Raw genomic sequence first — 24,787 nt, 5'->3', positions numbered from 1 at the left:
GAGCTGCCAAGCCCAGGAGGGAACAATTCCATGCTGGGATGGTGGAGAGGCAGGAAAACCCTTCCAGAACCGAGTGAGGGGTGGGAATTCCCATCCTGGGCGGGGTGGAAGCCTCAAAACTCTCCAAGAAAAGGAGCAGGAGGAGCTGGGCCGGGATTTATCCAGGATTCCAGCAGGATGGACAACCCAAGGCTCTGGAGCAGAGACCCTGACCTCACCCACATGAGCAATTCCATGGATTTCCATCGTCTGGATGCATCAGGAATTGATGACCTGAGAATCAATAAATGCCCCCAAACACAACAAACTCATCCCCATCACCCTTAAACACCAGCAAAAACCCCTCCAGAACCCGCTCCGGGTTTTTGAGATTATCCCAATATTGAACCTTCCTAGAAATCCAGTGCAGAGCCAGGTCCTGCCACCTGAAAATTCAAATTTTTTATTTATTTAATTTTTTTTTCTATCTTTTTTCAGGCTGCTGCAGGATGGGAGCTCCAGCCGCTGAATGGAGGCAGCTGCAATCAGCCCGCGGTGAATGATGCTCCAAATTGCAGCTCCAGGGATGCTGGAAGGGGAGGGAGGGAGGGAGAGCAGAGCCGGGAGCAGGTGACGGTGTTTGAATGTCACTTAAAGTTCATTTTCATTATTTTAATTGTCACCGGGCGGAAAAAAAAAATAATAATAAAAAAAAATAAATCTCCCCCATCTAGGCCTGATTATGCTCAGGGAGAAAATCAGGACTTAAATCCCAATCAATCAGAGCTGGGAGTGGTGCTGAGAGCGAGGCCTGGGCTGTGATTAAAGGCAGGGATTGGTGATCCAGGAAAAGCTCCGGGAGCCTTGGGAATGTCGGGGATACAGATAAAACTCCGGGATGAGTTTTCCCAAGGATTCGGTACCATGGACAGCTCATTCCCGGCCCCGTGTCCCTGTTCTCCCCAGGGATTTAGGGGGTCCAGAGGGGCAGGGGGGCGTTATCAGCTGCGGTTATCAAATGGAGTTATCAACAGGAATGATCAGATGGAATTATCAGGTAGAGTTATCAGGTGGAATTATCAACAGGAATTATCAACAAGAATTGTCGGGTAGAGTTAATCAGCTGGAATTATCAGCTGGAGTTATCAAATGAAATGATCAGCTGGAATTATCGACTGGAATTATCAGGTAGACTTATCAACAGGAATTATCAACAAGAATTATCAGGTAGAGTTATCAGCTGCAGTTATCAAATGGAGTTATCAACTGGTATTATCAGCTGGAATTATGAGTTGGAGTTATCAGCTGGAATTATCAACTGGAATTATCAACAAGAATTGTCGGGTAGAGTTAATCAGCTGGAATTATCAGGTGGAGTTATCAAATTAAATTATCAGCTGGAATTCCAGCCCGCAGCTCCAGGGCCACCAAGAGCAGAAGGAGCTGCTGGAGAGAGCCCAGAGCTGAGCACGGAGCTGCTCCGAGGGCTGGAGACCCTCTGGGAGAGCTGGGAATGTTCACCTGGAGCAGGGAAAGGCTCCAGGGAGAGCTCAGAGCCCCTGGCAGGGCCTGAAGGGGCTCCAGGAGAGCTGGAGAGGGACTGGGGACAAGGGATGGAGGGACAGGACACAGGGAATGGCTTCCCACTGGGAAAGGGGAGGTTTGATGGGATTTTGGGAAGGAATTCCTGGCTGGGCTGGAATTCCCAGATTTGCTGTGGCTGCCCCTGGATCCCTGGCAGTGCCCAAGGCCAGGCTGGGATAACCTGGGACAGTGGGAGGTGTCCCTGCCATGGCAGGGGTGGCACTGGATGGATTTAAAGTCCCTCCCAACCCAATCCCATTCCAGGTTCCCACAGTTCTCAAAAATCCCATTTAAAATGCAGTAAACAGCAAAGTTTGGATGAGGAACTTAAAGATTTGGGGAAACAGGGCACGCCAGGAGTGATTTTCTCCCTGCCCTCAGTGGCATCCAAAACACTGCCCTTCTCCTCCTCAGGAGTGGGAAAAAATGGAAAAAATTCCAGATCAGAGGAATTCAAATAATGTGAAAGTTTTATGGGATCAAACCTCCAGGTCCTTCCCACTGCCAGAGGGCAGAGCTAAAAGAGATTTTGGGAATTAGGAGGGTGCAGAGGGGCTGGGCTGGAATTCCCAGATTTGCTGTGGCTGCCCCTGGATCCCCGGCAGTGCCCAAGGCCAGGTTGGATCCATCCAATCTCATGGAAGGTGTCAGGGTTGGAACTGACTGGGATTTCAATCCCTCCCAACCCCAAACCATTCCAGGATTCTGTTTTCCCATCCCTCTGGGTGCAGGAATATCCCAGGGATATCCTGGAGAACCAGGACACAGGGAATGGCTCCTCACTGCCAGAGGGCTTTGCTCCCCATCCCTGCTCTTGGGGTTTGATGGGATTTTGGGAAGGAATTCCTGGCTGGGCTGGAATTCCCAGATTTGCTGTGGCTGCCCCTGTGGATCCCTGGCAGTGCCCAAGGCCAGGCTGGATCCATCCAATCTCATGGAAGGTGTCGGGGTTGGAACTGTCTGGGATTTCAATCCCTCCCAACCCCAAACCATTCCAGGATTCTGGAATTGCACCGTGCAGAGCCAGATCCTGCTCCTTTAACGCCAACAAATAAAAAGCTGCTTCATCAACGGCTGCAAAGTAGGAGCTCCTTCCAAAACAAACCAATTTGCAGGGAGATGGAGCCGGTGGGATGCGGCAATAATTTAATAACCAACTCAGAAAAAAAAAAAACAACGATGAATTTAAGAGCAATTTTTTTCTTGTTGTTGTTGTTGTTGGGGTTTGTTGGTTGTTTTTTTTTTTATCTAAGAGAGAAACATCAACTCCGCGGGGAAATAAATGGAATAAACGGAGCCCAATCTGCACGAACATTTGTTTTGTTATCTCTGGAAAATCAATAAACACGGGGCAATTATGGCCTCGATGAATCCCCCAACTTCGGGTTCTCTCTCCGGGCTTCCTGCTCGATGGGAATTCATTATATTTCCCTTTCTTCATCCGGATAAATTCGCCTGATTTTCCCCCCCCCCTTCCTTTTTCAAGCCAAACTCGTGTTGTTGTTTTGGTTGTTTTTTTTTTTCCCTTGAAATGTTTCATTTTTCTTTCCCTGGCATTGTGGAGGGAGAGGGAAGCTCCCCTCAGCTCTGATCTAATCCAATTAAACGTAATTTAATTGCTGGGCAGGCTCGGATTCGTCAGGAATTCCAGCAGCAAATAAATCAGGATAAAACAGCTCGGCCTGACGTGGACCTTCCTGGTTTCCAGTTAAAACCTCCCCGGTTTGGGTTTCGGAGCTCGGCCAAGCTCGGCTTTACAAAACCCGCGCCTGTTCCTCCTCCCTGCCTGGATTTTGGAGGTGTCTGAGTCTGATCCAGGGAGGAGGAGGATCCCAAAATTCTCCTCTGCCCCTGGTCCTGCCTGCAGAACCTTTGGGGTACCCAAAACTTTGGGATTCTCAAATCTTTGGGATCCTCAAAACTTTGGGATCCTTGAACATTTGGGATTCTTGAATCTTTGAGATTCTTGAATCTTTGGGATACTCGAACCTTTGGGATCCTCAAACCTTTGGGATCTTTGAACATTTGGGATACCCAAACCTTTGGGATCCTCAAACCTTTGGGATACCCGAACCTTTGGGATACCTGAACCTTTGGGATCCTCGAACCTTTGGGATACCTGAACCTTTGGGATCTTCAAATATTTGGGATACTCTTCCCTATTTTCTGCTGGAGCAGTTCCCTTCCCTTCCCTTCCCTTCCCTTCCCTTCCCTTCCCTTCCCTTCCCTTCCCTTCCCTTCCCTTCCCTTCCCTTCCCTTCCCTTCCCTTCCCTTCCCTTCCCTTCCCTTCCCTTCCCTTCCCTTCCCTTCCCTTCCCTTCCCTTCCCTTCCCTTCCCTTCCTTGTCCCAAAATCTGGGAATTCCCCATGGAGAACCAAGGCCCCACTGACCCTTCCCAAAGCACAGAAATAAACGGGGACAATAATCAGCCAATATCACCTGGAGGTGCCAAATTATCAATTTTTAAGGAGGGAAAATCAGGAACTAAAACCACATTCCCAACCCATTGGAAAAGCCACTCCCAGGGGTGCCAACAGCCTCATTCTGGGAATTCTGCTGGGAACTGAGATTTTCCCTCTTCCCACATCAACTTCCATTTTCACACCCGGTTTTTGGTTTTTCTTCCACTTTCTTTTATATATATATATATATATATATATATATATACATAATTTCCATATATATATATATATATAAAATTTTTTTTAGGCCCCATGGAAACATCTTTGGAAACGCTGCTTTTCCAACCTCCTGGTGGAGTTGGAGGAGCCTCAGGAGCACCAGGAGAGACCCTGGACTGCTCAGGAGCTGGAATTTATTTGGGATGCTCGGGAAGGATCCCGTGAGTGCCGATCCTGACTCCTCCTGTCAGGGATTTATGGAGAGCCACAAACTCCTCACTGATCCCTCTTTTTTATTTTTTTTTTTTTCCAGCATCTCCTCATCCTGGGCATGCTCCAATCAAAAATACGATGGAGTTGCCAGGCCACAGGAATCAGGGACCAAAAAAAAATTAAAAAAGAGTTAAAATGGGGGGAAAAAAAAAGTTAAAATTAAAAAAAAAAGAACAATCCTGAAAGCAGGGAACGTTTCCCACTCTCGCTGAGGGTTTGGAGTCGCTCCCTCGCCACTTCCCCCAGGGATTGCCGCTTTTTCCCCGCAATGAGCAGCCAAGTGCGAGCGCTGCCGGAGCCAAGAGTCTCCCTCGGATCCCACTCGGGCTTTTCCCCTCCGTTTCTTTTTCTCATTTTTCCCTCGATGTTTTCTTCGCACCACATTCAATTAAACCCGGACCCGCTGCCAACAAATCCCTGGGAGCAGCTGAACCTCCCCAGGCGAGCTCTGGATCCTCCTGGGGTGGAACAACTGCCTGGATTTCATCACCCCAGGGGGTTTTCCAGCCTCGGTAATCCCAGATTTTTGGGAAAAAACAGCCAGGTTTGAGCTCAGGCAGGAGAGGCTTTAATTGTTTATTTTTCTTTTTCTTGCTGGCTGATTTTTGGTTCTTATTTTTTAAAAAATTCAGGTTCTGTTTTAGTATTTCCAAGCAAAACCAGGGTTCCTAAAGAATGAGTTTTAGAAATAATAAATGCTAGAAATAATAAATGTTATCATTAGTACATTTCCTAATTAATAAATTTTCTAATTCATACATTTCATGATCCATACATTTCATAATCCATACATTTCATAATCCATACACTTCATAATCCATACTTTTCATAATCCATACTTTTCATAATTTATAGGTTTTATGAAATTATTTTAATTTAAAAATATTTTTTAGAGCTTTTCCAGCATTGAACTTCACCAGCAGGACAAACAGAGCAGCTTTATCCTCTCCCAGCCTCGCCCTGGTGCCATGAATCTCTTTTTTATTTTTTTTTTGGCCAAGCTGGGAATACCAAAGCCGAGGGAGATTTTGGGGAGCCCTTTTTGACTTTTCCTTGGCATTTTTCTCTGCCAAACTCCTCCACTCGGGGCCAGGAGCAGCAGAGGAGAGTTTTATGAATAAAACATAAAGCAGCAAACAAATCCTTCCTGGCACCTGGATCCTTCCCCCTTCCCAGGGCAATCCCCAGGCTTTAATTGCTTGATTTACTGCCGGAGTCACTCTGCCAGCGGCGATAAATAAAGTTAATTAATATGGGGAACCCCCTGCCAGAGGCTGGGAATTACCAGGGAGCTGAGGGATGGGATTGGGAGGAGGGAAGAGCCCAATTCCCACTCCTCCCTCTCGTTATCCATCATCTTTTATTTGTTTGGCTGCTGGAAGGAGCTCGGCTCCGATTCCTGCTCATTTTTCCTTCTCTTTTTTCACTCTTTCCACCCCCAAGGAGCCGGAGCGTTGATCAGGGAAGAGTTTCTGTGATTAAACACGTGGAGACGATTGGATTTTGTCCTGGAGAAAAGAAATCTGGTGCCAAACGTGGAGCGGGAACATCCTGATGTGCCAAAAGATGGGAGGGAAACAGGGAATTGTTGATTCCAGAGTCCCTCATCCATCAGATTCCCATGGATGCTTTTGTTGGGATGAAGTTCCACATCCTCCACAGATCCAGGAGATTTCTTGGGATGGTTTTCATGTTGGATTTATCCAAGGAAATCAGGTGCCAAAGGTGGAGTGGGAACATCCTGATGTGCCAAAAGACGGGAAGGAAAAAGGGAATTACTGATTCCAACAGGAATCCATCCCTCATCCATCAGATTTCAGCTTTTCCATGAATGTTTTTCTTGGGATGAAGTTGCACACCCTCCAGAGATCCAGGAGATTTCTTTGGATGGTTTTCATGTTGGATTTATCCAAGGAATGGCTTGGAGCAACTTGGGATGGTGGGAGACATCCCTGTCCAAGGAACGTCCAAGGAACCGGATGAACTTTAAGGGATTTTTTTGGGATTTAACAGCGGGTTTTTAGCCCAACGAAAATTTTGGGATAAAAACATCCCAGGTGGGATGAAGTTCCACATCCTCCACAAATCCAGGAAATTTCTTTGGATGGTTTTCACGTTGGATTTATCCAAGGAATGGCTTGGAGCAACCTGGGATGGGGGAGATGCCCCTGTCCATGGCAGGGTGTGGAATGAGATGGATTCAAAACGATTCCTAAATTATTTCCTTTGGAAAAGGAGGGGTTGGGATTGTTTGGGAGCAAATCTTTTATCTGTTTTTATCCCTAATTGAGCCCAAGACGCCCAAACCAACATTCTTTATTTATTTCTGGAAAATATAGAAAAAAATCCGGGAGCACCCAGTGCCTGGAGCGACAAAACCCCACCTTGAAAAACCGGATTTTAATCCCAGCCTTGCCAGGGACAAGATTTTCCCACCCCTTCCCTCGGTGGAAATGCAAAGGACAAAGAGCTGCAGTGCCCGGAGTTGGAGCAGGTCGAGTTTCAGAGCAGAATTGGTTGGAAATTGCCCAAATTTGTCATTTTTAAGGCCACAAGTTGCCTCTTCCCAGGCTGAAGTTGACATTTTGCCTAATGAGGGCCACGGAAATTCCCCCAGGAATTTCCACCTGCCCGGGATGGAGCGAGGCTGGTTTTACATCCACACCTGACCTTTGCAGACGGAGCTCAGGATTAACGACCAGGTCAGGTTTTATTTCAGCCGGAGCTTGGTCGGTTTAATTTTCCAGACATCCAGACTGGGCTCTGCTGCTTTTGCTCTAAAACTCGCCAAAGCTGCTCCAAATTCCCTCACCTGGCAGAGTTTTCCCTCCAAGGAATTAATCTGAGCTTTCCCCACCAAATAAATAATATAATTTTATTTATTTATTAATATATTTATATCCAAATAAATAAATAAATATATTTCTTTTATATTTATATATAAATTATTTATTTTATATTTTTTATATTTTTATAGAAATATATATTTATAGAAATATATTTTATATAAATAAAGATATAATTTTTGGATTTAGTTCATGTTTCTATAAAATAAATGGTTTTAATTCTATAATTTATAAGAATATATTATATAAAAATAAATATATAGTTTTTGTATTTATTTTATATTTATATAAAGTAAATGAATTTAATCCTATTATTTATAGAAATATATTTTATATAAATAAATATTTAATTTTTGTAGTTATTTTATATTTCTATAAAATAAATAGATTTTATTCTATTATTTATTGAAACATATTTTATAAAAAGTTTTGTATTTATTTTATATTTCTATAAAATAAATAGATTTAATCCTATAAATCTGCTATTTAATTTGACAAAACCCCCAGAGCTTCACTGTGAGACCAGGAGCTCAAACATCCCAAAGCAGAGCCCACAGGGCCTGGAGGAGGATCCCAAAGAATGGCTGGAAATGGATTTCAGGGAGATTAAAATCCAGCCTGGTCTGGAGCCGCCTGGAGCCTCCCGGGCGGGGGATTGGGGATTGTTGGGAACAGGGATGAGTGTTCTCTGGAAAATCCCATGTCCTGGTTGTTAAGGGTGGAATTTCCATCCCTCTGGATGGATTTCCCATCCCCTGATTCCCCGGACGAGGATCCAAAGCTTTTTCTGATGGCAAAGGATCTGCCTTGGGGATTGGGAGCAGGACGTGTCCTGCCTCATTCCCGGTTTGTGGGGCCAGGAAAAGGAGGATTGGCTCTTCCCAAAGGATTCCAAATCCTGGCTGGGGCTGGGAGGGACGGGAGGAAGGGCTCAGCCTCAGCTCCTGCAGCTCTCACCCCTGGGAAAGGCTGGAAGGAGCAGATCCTGTTCCGTTGGAAAACGCCCCAAAATTCCCTTTGGATTGTGCTGCTCCAGCTCTGGGATCCCATCCCAGGATCAGAGGGACGGAGCCAGGCTGGGAGAGCTGGGAATGTTCACCTGGAGCAGGGAAAGGCTCCAGGGAGAGCTCAGTGCCCCTGGCAGGGCCCAAAGGGGCTCCAGGATGGATGGATGGATGGATGGAGGGATGGATGGATGGATGGATGGATGGAGGGATGGATGGATGGATGGATGGAGGGATAGATGGATGGATGGATGGAGGGATGGATGGATGGATGGAGGGATGGATGGATGGATGGATGGAGGGATGGATGGAGGGATGGATGGAGGGATGGATGGAGGGATGGATGGATGGATGGAGGGATGGATGGATGGAGGGATGGATGGAATCTCATATTAATGATCTGGAGCCCCTCTGGATTCTGGGAGAGCTGGGAATGTTCCCCTGGAGCAGGGAAAGGCTCCAGGGAGAGCTCAGAGCCCCTGGCAGGGCCCAAAGGGGCTCCAGGAGAGCTGGAGAGGGACTGGGGACAAGGGATGGAGGGACAGGACACAGGGAATGGCTTCCCACTGGGAAAGGGGAGGTTTGGGTGGGATTTTGGGAAGGAATTCCTGGCTGGGAGGGTGGGGAGGGGCTGGGATGGAATTCCCAGATTTGCTGTGGCTGCCCCTGGATCCCTGGGATTGTCCAAGCCCCGGCTGGGATAACCTGGGACAGCAGGGAGCTCCCTGTCCATGGCAGGGGTGACACTGGATGACCTTTAAGGTTGTTTCCAACCCCAACCATTCCCAGATTCCGGGATTCTCCAATCTCCCATCGGGAGCAGGACACAACCCAAGGCCCTGTGACACCTCAGGACGTGACAGTGACACATCCTGGAATTGCCCAAGGCCAGGATGGGACAATTTGTGACAGCAGGAGGTGCCCAGGGCGGGGTGGGATGAGATGATTCGAAGATCCCTCCCAGCTCATCCCACTCCAGAATTCTGTTTGCCAGCAGGATTTCCCCAGCTCGGGAGAGGCGATGGCTTTTCCATGTAAATGTGTTTTCCGTGTAAATGCTCTTTGAGGGCTGTTAAGCAGGAAGTGACAGCGGTGACAGCTCCGATCCTCCCGGGAGCCGCGGCAGTCGCTGTTGGTTTTCTCCTAAAATGATGGATCTTGATCTCTTCCCCGCTTTTCAACTTCTGTGGATTTTGGATTTTTTGATTTTTTTTTTTTATTATTTTTTTTTTTCCCTCTGCCTAAACCACGGTGTCCTTGATAAATAAACACAAACAAAAAATATAAAAAAATTATGCCTCGGAGGCAGAGAGGGAATTCCAGTCTGCAGAAGGAAATAAAAGGGAAATAAACCGACCCAGCTGGATCCCAAGGGCTGGGAATCCCAAATTCCTGCTCAGTGGGGTAAATCCTGAGCGTGTCACACACCCCTCCTAACCCAGGCCACCAGATTGGCTTTTCCTTGGGTTTTTTAATGGAATTTTTGGCCTTTTCATCCCCACTTTGGGAGGTCCAAGCAGCTCCCCCAGGCTCCAGCACTGCCCTTGTTTTTCTGGAAGGGCCCTGTGGGCTGAGGGGTTTGGAATCGACATCCACGGGCAGAATTCCTCCTTTCCCCCTCCTCTCTGTGCATTAAATATTCCATTAATGCAACATCCCAAGTCCTCAAAGCAGCGAGGGGGGAAGATGTTAAAATAAAAATAAAAAAAGTCACCCACTAAGATTTTCTCAAGGCAAGAATTTAATTTCTGGCCGAATCCCAGAGGGAAATGAGAGGAAGAAGGGGAAGGATGGAGGAGGAAGTAAAACAAAAAAAAAAAAATTAAAACGAAGAAAAATCCCCTCGATTGAAGAGAACTGGATGAATTAAAGGCAATCAGAGGGCTCAGGGAGGGGAGATGGAAATGGGGAAAGCTCCTGGTGGGAACAGCGGTGGGATCTCTCCATCATTTCCATTTCCCAGCACGCCGGGGCTCAGGACGAGCCATTAAATCGCTGACATTTCGAGGAGTGTTTAAACCCTTCTCAAATTAAAGCTTTTTATCCCCTCCAACTCCCATCCCTTCCACATTCCCTAACATTTTGCCCCCTCCTTAGTGAATTTATTCCTGGAGTTCCTCAGTGCCTCCAGCCCCTTTCTTTTTCCTTTTTTTTTTTTTATTTTTTATTTTTTTCCTTCCTGTATTTACCGCGGAGCTAATGGGGAATAAACGAGAAGCAAAACGAAGCCGTTCCTGCTATAAATAATTGATGGACACCGCGGCTCCTCACGGATCCCACACAGGTCCCGAGCACGTGGGCACAGCAATGAGAAATTCCGGCTGCTCGGCGCAGACGGGAGATAAAAAAAATAAAATTTAAAAATAAAAGAACCAAGAAGAAATGAGAATATTCCTGCATGACCTGTTCCAGCTCTAAAAATCCAGGTATTGGTGTCTGGGCGGTGACACCTGCGGTTGTCCCAGAGAAAAAAAAAAATAACAAAAATGAGAATGTTAATTCCTGAACCAATCTTGGCTCTAAAAATCCAGGTATTGGCTGGGCTGGGCTGTCCCAGGAAAAAAAAAAAAAAAAAGAAAAACCAAGAAAAAATAAGAATATTCCTGTCTGACCCATTCCTGGCTCTGAAAATCCAGATATTGCCACCCGCGACTGTCCCAGGATAAAAGAAAAAAAACAAGAAAAAAGGAGAATATTCCTGCTTGACCCAAAACCAAGAAAAAATGAGAATGTTAATTCCTGACCCATTCCAGGCTCTATAATCCAGGTATTGGTGCCCGGGCGGTGCCACCCGCGGCCGTCCCAGAGAAAGAAAAAACAAGAAAAAATGAGAATATTCCTGCCTGAACCATTCCTGGGTCTAAAAATTCAGGTATTGCCATCCACGGCTGTCCCAGGAAAAAAAAAAAACCCAAGAAAAAATGTGAATATTCCTGCCTGACCCAAAACCAAGAAAAAAATGTTAATTCCTGACCTATTCCAGCTCTAAAAATCCAGGTATTGGCACTGGGCGGTGCCACCCGCGGCTGTCCCAGCCCCTGTCACCCCCGTTGTCCCCTCCACAATGCGGCGGAACAGCCGCGGATAATTAAACTTTTTGCGGTGAGGAGATAAAGCCGAGATGGGTATTTTATTTTTTTTTTAATTTTTTTTTTTTTTTTTTTTTTTTTTCTCCTCGGAAGCTTTTTCACATCCCAGCTGGAGGCAGCAGATAAGGTGGAAATTGGCCTATTTTCCAGCCTGGATTGGCTTTTGCTGGAGGAATGTGGAGAAAATTCAGATTTTTTTTAATTTTTTTTAATGCCCTTTTTTTTTTTTTTTACCTTTCTTTGACATCAAAATTTGGGGGGTTTCATGGTGAGACCCCCATTCAGCTTCTCCTGGGATGTGTTTCCTGCTGGGAATGAGGAGAAAAGATCCGGAATCTTTTTTCTGGGATGTTGAGGGTTGTGGTGCCCAGTCCCGGGATCCATTGGGATCCACCAGGAATCAGCTTTAGATCCCAAATCCTCTGGGATCTCTTCAAATCCCAGCCCTGCCTGGGTGGGGATGAATTCCATGAGCCAGGAAAAGCCAGGAGTGATCCCAGGGTGTCCCAACCTCCTGCAGGGCCACAACAACAACAATTTTTTGCCAATCTCGGGTTGAAAATTCAGATTTTAGCAGGATTTGGGAGGTCTGGAGTTTGATCTCAGCGTGGGATCGTCTCCCTGTGATCTGCTGGGAATGGGAATGGTGGGAGTGGGAATTAAGGAGATGAACATTCCCCAGAGAATCCAGGGGAGTGAAACCTGCGATTGAGAATCAGGGATTTGGGGAGCAGAGGGAATTCTGTGAGCTCGGATTCATCCAGGCCTTGATTAATTATATATTTATTTATATAATATATAAATATTATATAAATAAATATGGACAACTGTGGATGCGCCAACATTCTGGGCTGGAATGACCCGGGAGAGTGGAAAGTGCCCATTCCTATGGAATGGTTGGGATTTAGGTCCCTCCAACCCAAATTATTCCATGATTTATTTAATTAAACGAGGGCTCCCAGCCCTGGTGTTCCCTCTCATTTTCCATGATTTGTCTCTTCATCCATTGGGCATCCCTGGTTTTTCCTGGATATTCCCTCCAGTGATACATACACTGGGAAAATACACTGGATCCAGGCTGGAAAAATGGGTATAGACTGGGAAAAGGGATATAGACTGGGAAAATGGATGTAGACTGGGAAAATACACTGGATCCATGCTGGAAAAGTAGATATACATTGGGGAAAATGGGTATAGACTGGAAAATGGATGTAGACTGGGAAAATACTCTGGATCCATGCTGGAAAAATAAATATACACTGGGAAAATAGATATAGGCTGGAAAAATGGATATAGAATGGGAAAAACCATTGGATCAATGCTGGGAAAATAGATATACACTGGGAAAATGGATGTAGACTGGAAAAATAATATAGTCTGGGAAAATACGCTGGATCCATGTTGGAAAAATGGATAGACTGGGAAAATGGATATACATTGGGAAAATGGATGTAGACTGGGAAAAACCATTGGATCCACACTGGGAAAATAAATATACACTGGGAAAATGGATGTAGATTGGAAAATAGATATAGACTGGGAAAATACACTGGATCCATGGTGGAAAAATAAATATACACTGGGAAAATGGGTAGGGACTGGGAAATGGATATAGACTGGGAAAATGGATCTAGAGTGGAAAAATACACGGGATCCAGGCTGGAAAAATGGGTATAGACTGGGAAAATGGATATGGACTGGGAAAAACCATTGGATCCATGCTGGAAAAATAGATATTCACTGGAAAAATAGATATAGACTGGGAAATGGATATAGACGGGGAAATGGATGTCCATTATCTATTCCCAGCACTCCGGAGTCCCGCGGGAAGCGAGGCCGCGCTATCGGCGCCCGGAATCTTTTCCCGACTTTTATCCGTGAGTTTTATCCCCCTCAATCCAGAGGGGGCTTTGTGGGTGATAAAATTCCTGCTCTGCCACCTCCTCCCCAGCCCCAACCGAGGCGCTGAGGGCTCCAAAATAAATATATTTTTAAAAAAATTACGGATAAACCCCAAACCCTTTGGAAGAATCCGCCTGTGCCGAGATAATTCCGCTTATATAACACATTATCTGCCTTTCTCTTGGCCGGGATTTTTTTCCATTTCTCGGGGATATTTGCATGAGAACGGGAGCTTTGTTGCTTAGGAAATTCAGCTGCCACTGAGGTCGAGTGACAGCCCTTTGTGCTCCTCTCCTCTCCTCGGGAATGATATCCCTTGTTTTTTAAAAAGGGAAAAACAGAGCTGGGAAAGATCTTCCCGGTCCCACTCGGTTGGAAAGGGTGAGAGGAGGGAGCTCAAAATGCCTCCATCAGCTCAGGGATGGGATTTTGGGGGGAAAAAGGGCTTTTTTGGATGAATAAATGGGAATTGTTGGGGGTGTTTAGGATGATTTTGGAGCTGTGGGTCTCTCTGCTCTCCAGCCTTGGGTTTTCCAGGGATTTCCACTGGGAATCCATGGAATGAGCAAGAGATATTGATGAGTTGGGATTTTGGGGGAAAAAGGGGGTTTTTTGATAAATAAATGGGAATGTTTGCAGGTATTTAGGATGATTTGGGAGTTGTGGGTCCCTCTGCTTTCCAGCCTTGGGTTTTCCAAGGATTTCCATTGGGAATCCATGGAATGAGCAAGACATATTGATGGGTTGGGATTTTGGGGGGAAAATGGTTTTTTTTGGGGAATAAATGGGAATGGTTGGGGATATTTAGGAGGGTTTGGAGCTGATTTTCCAAGGATTCCCACTGGGAGTTCAGGGCCTGAGCAAGGGATGTTGAGGGGTCAGGATTTGGGGGGAAAAGGGATATTTTTGGGGAATAAATGAGGAGGATTGGAGGCAAAGTGCCATTTTTCCAAGGATTCTCATTGGGAATCCAAGGCATGAGTGAGAGATACTCACAGGTTGGGATTTTGGGGGAAAATGGGTTTTTCTTAGATGAATAAATGTGAATGTTTGTGGGTATTTAGAGGGATTGGGAGTGGACTGTCCCTCTGCACTCATCTTTTTTTTTTTTTTCCAGGTTTTCCAGGGATTCCCACTAAGAATTCAGGGATGTTCAGGAAGCCACTGAGGACCTCAGGATTCCTTTAGGTATCCACAGATTTTCTCTCCGGAGTGGGGTTGATCCCTGCAGGAAAAACGAGAGGGAAATCCCTCAAATTAAAAACCTGAAATACAAATTTGAGGATTTTTTGCGGGTTATGGAGCCCTGATTTCCCACATTCCAAACCCTGGTGCTGCCTGTGGATCCTGAAGAAGAGGAAAAAGGTGGAAAACATTCCAAGGAGGACACGGATGAGATCCGGGATGTTCCCAAGCATCAGGATCCTCCTTCCCACCTCACTCTGCCTTTCTCCAGATGTTTAAATCATCCAGGCCAGGGGGAGGGATCCTTCCAGGGGATCCTTCTGGCTCTGGGCTTTCCAGCAGAGATAAAAGATAAAGATAAAAAAACCCCGGGACAGAAGCCCTGCCACCTTTGATGAAAAATTCACCGGCGGGAGCAAAACCTGGGATTAAAAATAAACCAGCAGGAATTAAAAATACATCTCCAAACTGTAAAAAAATATATATATATAAAAATCAACCAGGGCCAAGCCTGGAGCGTTTCAGGGATGGAGATCCTGGGGAAGAACAGGGAGATTTTTATAAAAATCCCTTTTTTCCCCCAAAATCTCAACCTGTGCACAAATATCTCTCATATCCAGGGGCTGAGAAAGGGATGCTGAAGGTTTGGGATTTTTGGGATTTGAGGGGGAAAAAGGGATTTATAAAAAGCATCCTCAGGGCTCTGAATCCCTGGAATGTCCCTGGCCCTGCCCTTCCTCACCTGGTTGATTTTTTGCAGCTCGGAGATTTTTTTTTTTAATTCCTGATGGTTTATTTTTAATTCCTGGAGGTTTATTTTTAATTCCTGTTTGTTTATTTTTAATTCCAGGCCTGGCTCCTGTTCCCGCCACTGGATGAGATGGGGGAATTTCATAAAATCCCATAAATTTTGAGCTGTGCTGGTGTCAAAGGGGTCAGGGAGGGCTCATCCCACCTCAGCTCCTCTACGACCCTCAAAAGAGGGGAATTAGTGCCTTTCATGGCTCAGAATTCCAAAAAAAAAAAAAAACCAAAAAAAACCCAACAAAAAACCCCACCAAATCAAACCAACCAACCAACCAAACAAAAACCAACAAAAACCAACAAAAAAAAAAACAAACCAAACAATAAACCAACCAAAAAATAAAACAAAACAAAAAAAACCCTAAACAAAACAAAACCAATAAACAAACAAATCCCCCAAAAAACCCAAAACCAAACCAACCAACCAAACAAACAAAAAACGCCAAAAAACCCCAAAACCCAAAAAAACCCAAAAAAACTCCAAAACAAAAAGAAACCCAAAAAACCCCAAAAAACAGTGGGAGGCAGGGAGGAAGGCCTGGATCAGGATCAGGAACTTAAATTGCTTTAAATTGATTTTTGGAGCATTTTTTTTTACGCCCGGTGCAATTCCAGAGCCGTGGAGCTTCTTCCTGCCTTCCCAAAAACCGAATTAACTTCCCCTCTGGGATAATTAACTTCACCTCTGGGATAATTAACCTCCCCTCTGGGATAATCCCTTTATCCCAAAGGTTGAGGACCCCACATTTCTGCTGGAGATCAGAAATGAGATCCCAGAGCCCCCAATTCCCCTCCAAACCCCATCCAACATTCCCAGGGATTTTTTGGGAGCTGAAGAGGCCTGGAAGAAGCTACAAAAATTCTTTCCCTCCGTTTTCCAGCCTCTGTCTCTGTCCTGAGCCCCTCTGGGATTTTTATTTTCCATCCAAGTCTTCTCCTTTCCTCTGGGAAAAGCTTCTTTTCCCTTCTCCCCTCGTTAGCTGCTCCTGGGTGTTTGATATTCCCAGGATCCGGGGCTTGGAGCTGCTCCTCCACCCCGGGATCAGGAGAGGAGCATCATTAGAGAGGTAAAAATACCGGGATTTTGTTTGGTTTGGCTTTTTCCTGCTTTAGGAAGAGCTGGAAAATCAACCCTTGGGGAAATCAGTGGGATTTTTTCCTCCTGAGGTTTTTTGGGATGGGGGTGAGGATGTTCCCGGGGTCAGTTGGGTCCAAAGAACTCCAGAGTTCATCCCAAATTGAAGCTCAGGATGGGGCTGGGGCAGAGAGAAAAATCTTCCCTTTGCAGCCAATAAATCCCCCAAAATTCCTGAGATAAACAGGAATTAATAACTCGATTTTCCTGCTGTCCTTTCTCCAGCTGTTCCCTGAACGCACACGGGGAAGTTTATTCCAAAACGATCTCGTTTAAAGACTTTTATTTAGGAACTAAAGAGAGGAGTTAAAACGTCGCCATTTCGCCCTCTGCTTCCCAAAGCTTTTATGACAGCATTTGGAATTGAAAAAAAAAAAAGAGAGAGATAAAAAAAATCCCTCCAGGCTTCCAAATGTGCTGGGAAATCTCCTGGAAACATCTGCCCGGTTCCAAAGGGCTGCTCGGTTTAAAAGCTGAGGTTGCCACAGTAATTTGGGAGCTTGGAGTTGTCCCTTTTTGTCACCAAATCTGTCCCCAGGTTGTTCCACCCGAGGGTTTGTCCATCATTAAAAGGGGAGATTGGATTGGGAATGGGGCGTCCCTCATTCCATCCTCCCTCTGTTGGCTTGGAGAGGGTTTTTCCACCTGGTTCCTTCCCTCTGGGAGAGCTGGGAATGTTCTTCTGGAGAGGAGAAGGATCCAGGGAGAGCCCAGAGCCCCTTCCAGGGCCTAAAGGGGCTCCAGGATGGATGGAGGGATGGATGGATGGAGGGATGGATGGAGGGATGGATGGATGGAGGGATGGATGGATGGATGGATGGAGGGATGGATGGAGGGATGGATGGATGGATGGAGGGATGGATGGATGGATGGATGGATGGATGGATGGATGGATGGATGGATGGATGGAGGGATGGATGGAGGGATGGATGGATGGATGGAGGGATGGATGGATGGATGGATGGATGGATGGATGGATGGAGGGATGGATGGATGGATGGAGGGATGGATGGATGGATGGATGGATGGATGGATGGATGGATGGATGGAGGGATGGATGGATGGAGGGATGGATGAGGGATGGATGGATGGAGGGATGGATGGATGGATGGATGGATGGATGGATGGAGGGATGGATGGATGGATGGATGGATGGATGGAGGGATGGATGGATGGATGGATGGAGGGATGGATGGATGGATGGAGGGATGGATGGAGGGATGGATGGATGGATGGATGGATGGATGGATGGATGGATGGATGGAGGGATGGATGGATGGATGGAGGGATGGATGGATGGATGGATGGATGGATGGATGGATGGAGGGATGGATGGATGGAGGGATGGATGAGGGATGGATGGATGGAGGGATGGATGGATGGATGGATGGATGGATGGATGGAGGGATGGATGGATGGATGGATGGATGGATGGATGGAGGGATGGATGGATGGATGGAGGGATGGATGGATGGATGGATGGATGGATGGATGGAGGGATGGAGGGATGGATGGATGGATGGATGGATGGATGGATGGAGGGATGGATGGATGGAGGGATGGATGGATGGATGGATGGATGGATGGATGGATGGAGGGAGGGATGGAGGGATGGATGGAGGGATGGATGGATGGATGGATGGATGGATGGATGGATGGAGGGATGGATGGATGGATGGATGGATGGATGGATGGAGGGAGGGATGGAGGGATGGATATATGCTCAAAAAATAGATATACACTGAAAAAATGGATATAGAGTGAAAAAAATATGTGGATGCTCAAAAATATGCTCAAAAACTGGATGTACACTGGGAAAATGGATATAGACTGGAAAATGGATATGGACTGGAAAAATACATGGATACACGCTGGAAAATGAATATACATTGGAAAAATAAATGGATATACATTGGAAAACCCCTCTGGATCTGCCCCCAAAAGCCCAGTGGGGACGGGGTGGCAGCAGTGACATCACCCCCCAGGGGTGACACCCCCAGATTTCATTCCCAGGATGAACCTTCCGTTCCCTCTGGCAGCACCAGAACGGCTCCGGAACGGCTTCCCCGGCACATTCCCATTTTAATAAAAAATTATAGAGGGGAAGAGCGATGATGTGGCACTTGAAAGTGAAACCCAGCTATTTCTTCCATCTTTATCATCCCGGGAAATGCAATATTTTGACATTTCCAAGGAGCTGCAGCACTGTGGGCTTTGTTGGGTTGGTTTTTTTGGTTTTTTTTCCCCCCCAACGTATTTTATCATTCCCTGTAGGATTCCAGCCCAGCTCGTCTCCCTTTTTTTTAATTTCATTAACTGGCACCGAGAATAAACCCTTTTATTTGCCCCAGAATCCAACCACTCAACGTTTTCCTTCCTCCCATCCCATAAAGATTTCCACGGAAGACATTCTGGAAAAAAAAAAATTGTAGGAGGAGACAAACTCCAAGTGTGAGCCCAGAGATGTGGGAATTTGCTTTTGTTCCAGGAATCCCAAGGGAAAAATGGGAATATGGATCCCACCGATGGATTTTGCTTTTGTTCCAGGGAAAAGCTGAGGAATTCCCATGGAAAATTGGGAATATCAATCCAATGGAGAGCCAAGAGCTCTCCAACCTCTTCCTTTCCACCCCAACATTCCCTCTGCTCCAAAAAAAATCCCACCTGGATCATCCCAAACCTCTCAGCAGCAACTCAATAATTCCACCCCAGCACCTCCACCAGCATGGGGTGAAATAATCCCGGAAAAATCCAGGATTTGATGGATTTAGGGATAAATCCTCCCCACTCCCAGCTCTCCATGCCCTCCCCAGGTATTCCCAGCCCTTCCCAGGGGTTGGGAAAAACGGGAAATCCTTTCTCTCATTAAATATCCATTGTGAGCTAATGAACATTTTAATTCCATGTATCCCCCTCTCTCTCCCTTTTCTTCTCGTTCTCCTTTAAATAAATATTTCAGCATCTCCCGAGCGAGCGCTGGGAGAGGGGCCGGGCAGGTTGATTTAATCTCCGCCGAGCAGGAATTCTCTCATCTGCCTCCCAACATCACAAATCCTCACCAGGGGGAAGGAGGGGGATCAGAGCTTCCCTCCTTCCCTTTGGAAGTCCTTCAAGGGTTTGGAGGAAGAAGCGATTCGTGGTTTTAAAATCACTCTCCTCGTTTAACTCTTTGGGGTGCGATTCCCTCAATTCCCATGGCAACAGATTTCCCAAGGGATGAGGCCACCGGCTCATCATCCCCCAGAGGAGAATTCCCCCCACTGATCTTTCCAGAACTTTCCTCCCTCAGCTTGGCTTTGTTTGGGTCCATTTACCCCCCAAAAAATCTCCAGAAATTCAATCCCTGGTGTTCCCAGCCTGAAATGAATCCCTGGATCCAGGCAGGTCCCACCTCTGTTTGATGTGGATCCTGGAGAAAATAATTCCTCATTTTCCACCCCCTCATTTCCCTCCTGGGGCAGGGATGGAGGGATGGGATTGATTCCCCTTTTTCCTGGCCTGGAAAAGAGGCTCATCTGGGGCCAGCTGAGCTCAGCATCACTCCTGGACAGGTCAGAGTCCAGGCAGGGAGGGAGCACAAAAGGAGAATTATTTCTGTTTAATCCTTGCAGTGTTAAGGGGAAAAAATATATATCCCCAGTAAATGGTGAGGGTTTTAGGAAAGGAAAAAAAAAAAAAAAAAAAAAAAAAAAAAAGCTTGGAGTCTGCACAGAAAAAAAAAAAAAAATAAAAAAAATCCATCATATCCCACTGATTCTGCTGAGCACAAGTGGACAATGGACATTTCCCTCATGGAAATCTCCACACTGGGCTGTTCCTCTGCACGGCTGAGAAAAAGTGGGAAATGGTCCTGAGATCTCAGAATTCCCGAGGCTGGAAAAGCCCCCCAAGGTCACCCAGCCTTGCCCCATCCCCACCTTGTCCCCAGCTCTGGGTGTCACCTCCAGAAATTCCTTGGCCACCTCCAGGGATTCATTGAGCACTTCCAAGAATTCCTTGGACACCTCCAGGAATTCCTTGAGCACTTTCAAGAATTCCTTGGGCACCTCCAGAAATTCCTTGGGCACCTCTAGGAAATCCTTGGGCACCTCCAGGAATTCCTTGGACATCTCCAGAAATTCCTTGGGCACCTCCAGGGATGGGGACTCCAAACCTCCCTGGGCAGCCCCAGCACCCAAATCCCCTTTCCCCGTTTTGTTCCCACTGGGATCGTTCCCGTTACCAACAGGGAACAGCTCCAAGCGACTCATTAACTCCGGAGTGTTTAATTACCCTCGGCACATCCAATGGACATCGCCCAGCTCCATCTCCCATCATCCACAACACTCGACATTCCCAATTAGCCGTAATTAAGGATTATAATGAATCCCCATGTTTACATCAACCATTAAAATCCCCAATTTTGATTATTCCCGGCCCCTACATCCTTTTTTTGGGGGAAAAAACCTCCTTTGTGTTGAGATTTGTGCTGAGGCCTCACAGCTGATTTCAGACAGGCTCAGGGTCAGGAAGGAAAATTCGGGAAAAAATCCAAACTCCAATTTCCGAGGCTGCAATTCCCGCTGAACGAGGAGCGGATCCGCCTCCCGCTGCCGTTGTTTACCTCGCGGGCTGACAATGCAGATTTATGCAAATGAGAGCCCCGGCTGCTGTTCGTCTGCTCGTTAATTAGCGACACGTTCCGGCCATGGAAACCGGGGCCGGGAGAATTCCTTTGATTCCATTCCCTGTCCCAGTTCTTGGGGCTTTGCCAAAGTTTCGGGGTGCAAAAACTACCACGGACATCGTGGGGCTCCTGGGATTGGGAACAGGGAAATGGGGATCTGGGAAAAGGAGGGAAAAGTGGGATTTGGGAAGAGGTGAGCGGTGGTTTTGTGTAAATCTGGATTTTTCTTCCAGTTTCTTCTTGCAGTCACAGAATTATGGAAATTCTTTTTTTTGGGGGGAATGACCTTTCAGAGAATCATGGAATCGTTGGGATAAAAGACCTTTCATAGAAATTGTGGGATAAAAGACCTTCCATAAAATCATGGAAGTGTTTGGGTTGGAAAAGTCTTTTCAGGGGATCATGGAAATATTTGGGTTGGAAAAGACCTTTCAAGGGAATCATGGAAATATTTGGGTTGGAAAAGACCTTTCAGAGAATCATGGAAATATTTGGGTTGGAAAAGACCATTCAGGGAATCACAGAATCATTAAAAATGTGTGGGGAAAACCCCCAAAACCTCCTTGCACTCCCTGAGGTGCATCAACAATCCCAACGGGCAAAATTTGGGGTGAATTCCTGGGAGAAATGTACAAACTGTCAGTGAGCAAACATATAAACAACCCCTGGGATGTTTTATTCCCAAAAAAGGTCAGCTCCAAGTCTGGGAATAATTATTTCCCCTTTTTGTGCCCTTGGATGGGTTATTCCCTTTTTTGGGGCCCTTGGACAGATTATTCCCCATTTTTTTCGGCTCTTGAATGGGTTATTCCCATTTTTTGTGTCCTTGGATGGGTTATCCCCTTTTTGTTGTGCCTTTGGACAGGTTTTTCCCTTTTTGTTTTTCCACTTGGATGTGTTACTCCTATTTTTTGTGCTCTTGGATGGTTTATTCCCCTTTTTGGGCCTTTGGAATAAGTTGTGGGATCAGACACACCTTCGAGGGCTCCCCCTCCCATCCCTTTTTCCCAATTTTCCCTCTGCTTCCCTCAGGGACAATTTCTTTTGCCTGGATTTACACAGGGCCAAAAAAAAAATAATAATATATATATATATATTTACAAACCCAGAACGCCTTTGGGGAGGGGGGAAATCCCTGCACTCTCAGGATTCCTGTTCCCAACCTCTCCCTCTGCAATTTCCCCACACACGGCCCCGGCAAAACGGGCCTAAACACTGCAATTTTCCAACCATTTTCATCCAAATTGTCGGCAATTTCCCAACGGCCCCAGCACCAAATTATAACTGAGAGCTCGGGGACGCCGCGAGGCCGCCCAGGCACGCGAGGGAAGGGGGGGATTGTTGAGGTGGACACAAAAAAAAAACTTTAAAAAATGGGTTTTTGGGTTATTACCGGACACTTTTCGGGTCTGGAGTCATCGTGGGGGGAGAGATGAGGCCGTTCCTGTGATGGATTTGGGATGAGACACCGCAAATCTCCCCCCGGCGCTGGGAAATGGAAATGGGGTTGTTTTAGTGGGATGTTTGTGGCTCTGGGATGGGAAAATAGAAACTGATCCCAAAATAAATCGGGGCAACGGTTCAGGCTGAGAGGTTTTCTGAGTTCAGGGACTTGGGAAGCAATTCCAGCTTGGAAAAAGGGGTGGGGTCTGGGATGCCCTGAGAGGGGGAGCTCCCAAAATGCCCAATTCCATCATTTTTGGGGGATGCCTCATCCCTGGGAGCGTCCAAATCCAGCCTGGGAGGGGCTGGGAGCAGCCTGGGGGTGTGGAAGGTGTCTCTGCCCATGGAAAATTCCAGCCTGGGATGGGATGGCTGGAATGGGATGGATCCCACCCTGAGGTGGGATTTCAGGTGTCTCCAACCCAGAGCATTCCAGGATTGGATCTGGGTGTGGGTAGGGGCAGGAAAATCTGGATATTTGGGAAGAAAAGGCCAAGATTTGGAGCAGAACGTCCCCAGCAGCAGCTCCTGGAGCATCATCCCCATGCTGGGGTCACCCCATCCCCTCTGCCTTGGGAATGGGATGGGATGGGATGGGATGGAATGGAATGGAATGGAGTGGAATGGAGTGGAATGGAATGGAATGAGATGGGATGGGATGGAATGGAATGGAATGGAGTGGAATGGAGTGGAATGGAATGGGATGGAATGGAATGGAATGGAATGGAATGGAATGGAATGGAATGGAATGGAATGGAATGGGATGGAATGGAATGGGATGGGATGGGATGGGATGGAATGAAATGGAATGGAATGGAATGGAGTGGAGTGCAGTGGAATGGAATGGAACGGGATGAAATGGAATGAAATGGAATGGATGGGATGGAATGGAACAGAATGGAATGGAATTCCTGAATGGAATTTGGGATCCAGCTCCTGCAGCCCCCCCGCCCCACATTCCCCCCGGAGCTCTGTCACTCCCGGTCCCATTCCGTGCCATCCTCCTGCTGCTTCCCACACGGATTTCACACTCCCCGCTCCCCCCTCCGGCGCGAGGAACCCGACAGATATTTTTGTGTTTCTCACAGATGGCCTCGGTTTCAAACCCGACCACGCTGCAGGCACGGGGAAGGTATTAATAATTACACAAGGTGTTAATTGCTTCCCAGGCAAGGGCTTTTGTCTCTCCTTCCTCTGCTGAGGCAGCGACAGGGAAAGTCAACAAGTGTCAAGAGCGGCGCTTCACTCCCGAGCCGAGAGCATTTATTAAAATTGCTAATGAATCTAATAATTAAACACATAAATATACGTTACCTCAGGTATTAAATCTCATTATTGGCGCCGTCCAAAATCAATTTGGGGGGCGTGCGCATATTAACACACGGGCAAAGTTAATTAGAAATGTCCAGATCAATATTTGAGTAATTCTTAAAGCGGTGGAATCCCTGTCTGCAGAGCTGTGAATAAGTTATATCCCAGAAATTAATGCCTCCCCCTAATGGAGTTTATCCTGGGAAATTAATAATACTCCGGGAAAATGGCGAAAATAAATGACAAACCTGTTTGCCTGAGCACTGCCCTCGGGGAAATCATTAAATATCCGTTGTCAGAGCCCGGGCTCTGCTCCAGCTCCTCAGAACTTGGGACAGAGCTGGGATGGAGCCTGGGGGGCTCTGACCCTCATTCCCTGCTCCAGGAATTCCAGCTCAGTCCCACTTTTCCAGGAATCTGGGGCTCCTGCAGCTCCAGGATGGAGCTGGAGGGGGTCTGGCCCTCATTCCCTTCTCCAGGGGTTCCAGCTGAATCCCATTTTTCCAGGAAATGGAGCCCCACTGAACCCTGAAGCTTGGGGAGAGCTCATCCCACAGCTCATCCCACAGCTCCAGCTCATCCCACAGCTCCAGCTCATCCCACAGCTCATCCCACAGATCCAGCTCATCCCACAGCTCCAGCTCATCCCACAGCTCATCCCACAGCTCATCCCACAGCTCCAGCTCATCCCACAGCTCCAGCTCATCCCACAGCTCCAGCTCATCCCACAGCTCATCCCACAGCTCCAGCTCATCCCACAGCTCCAGCTCATCCCACAGCTCCAGCTCATCCCACAGCTCATCCCACAGCTCCAGCTCATCCCACAGCTCCAGCAGAGCTCATCCCACAGCTCCAGCTCATCCCACAGCTCCAGCAGAGCTCATCCCACAGACCCAGCTCATCCCACTTCTCATCCCACCTCCAGCAAAACCCACCCCTGGAAC

This window comes from Zosterops lateralis (assembly GCF_965231275.1).
Source record: "Zosterops lateralis genome assembly, chromosome: 30".
Classification (NCBI taxonomy): domain Eukaryota; kingdom Metazoa; phylum Chordata; class Aves; order Passeriformes; family Zosteropidae; genus Zosterops; species Zosterops lateralis.
Note: the sequence above shows the minus strand (reverse complement) of the source record.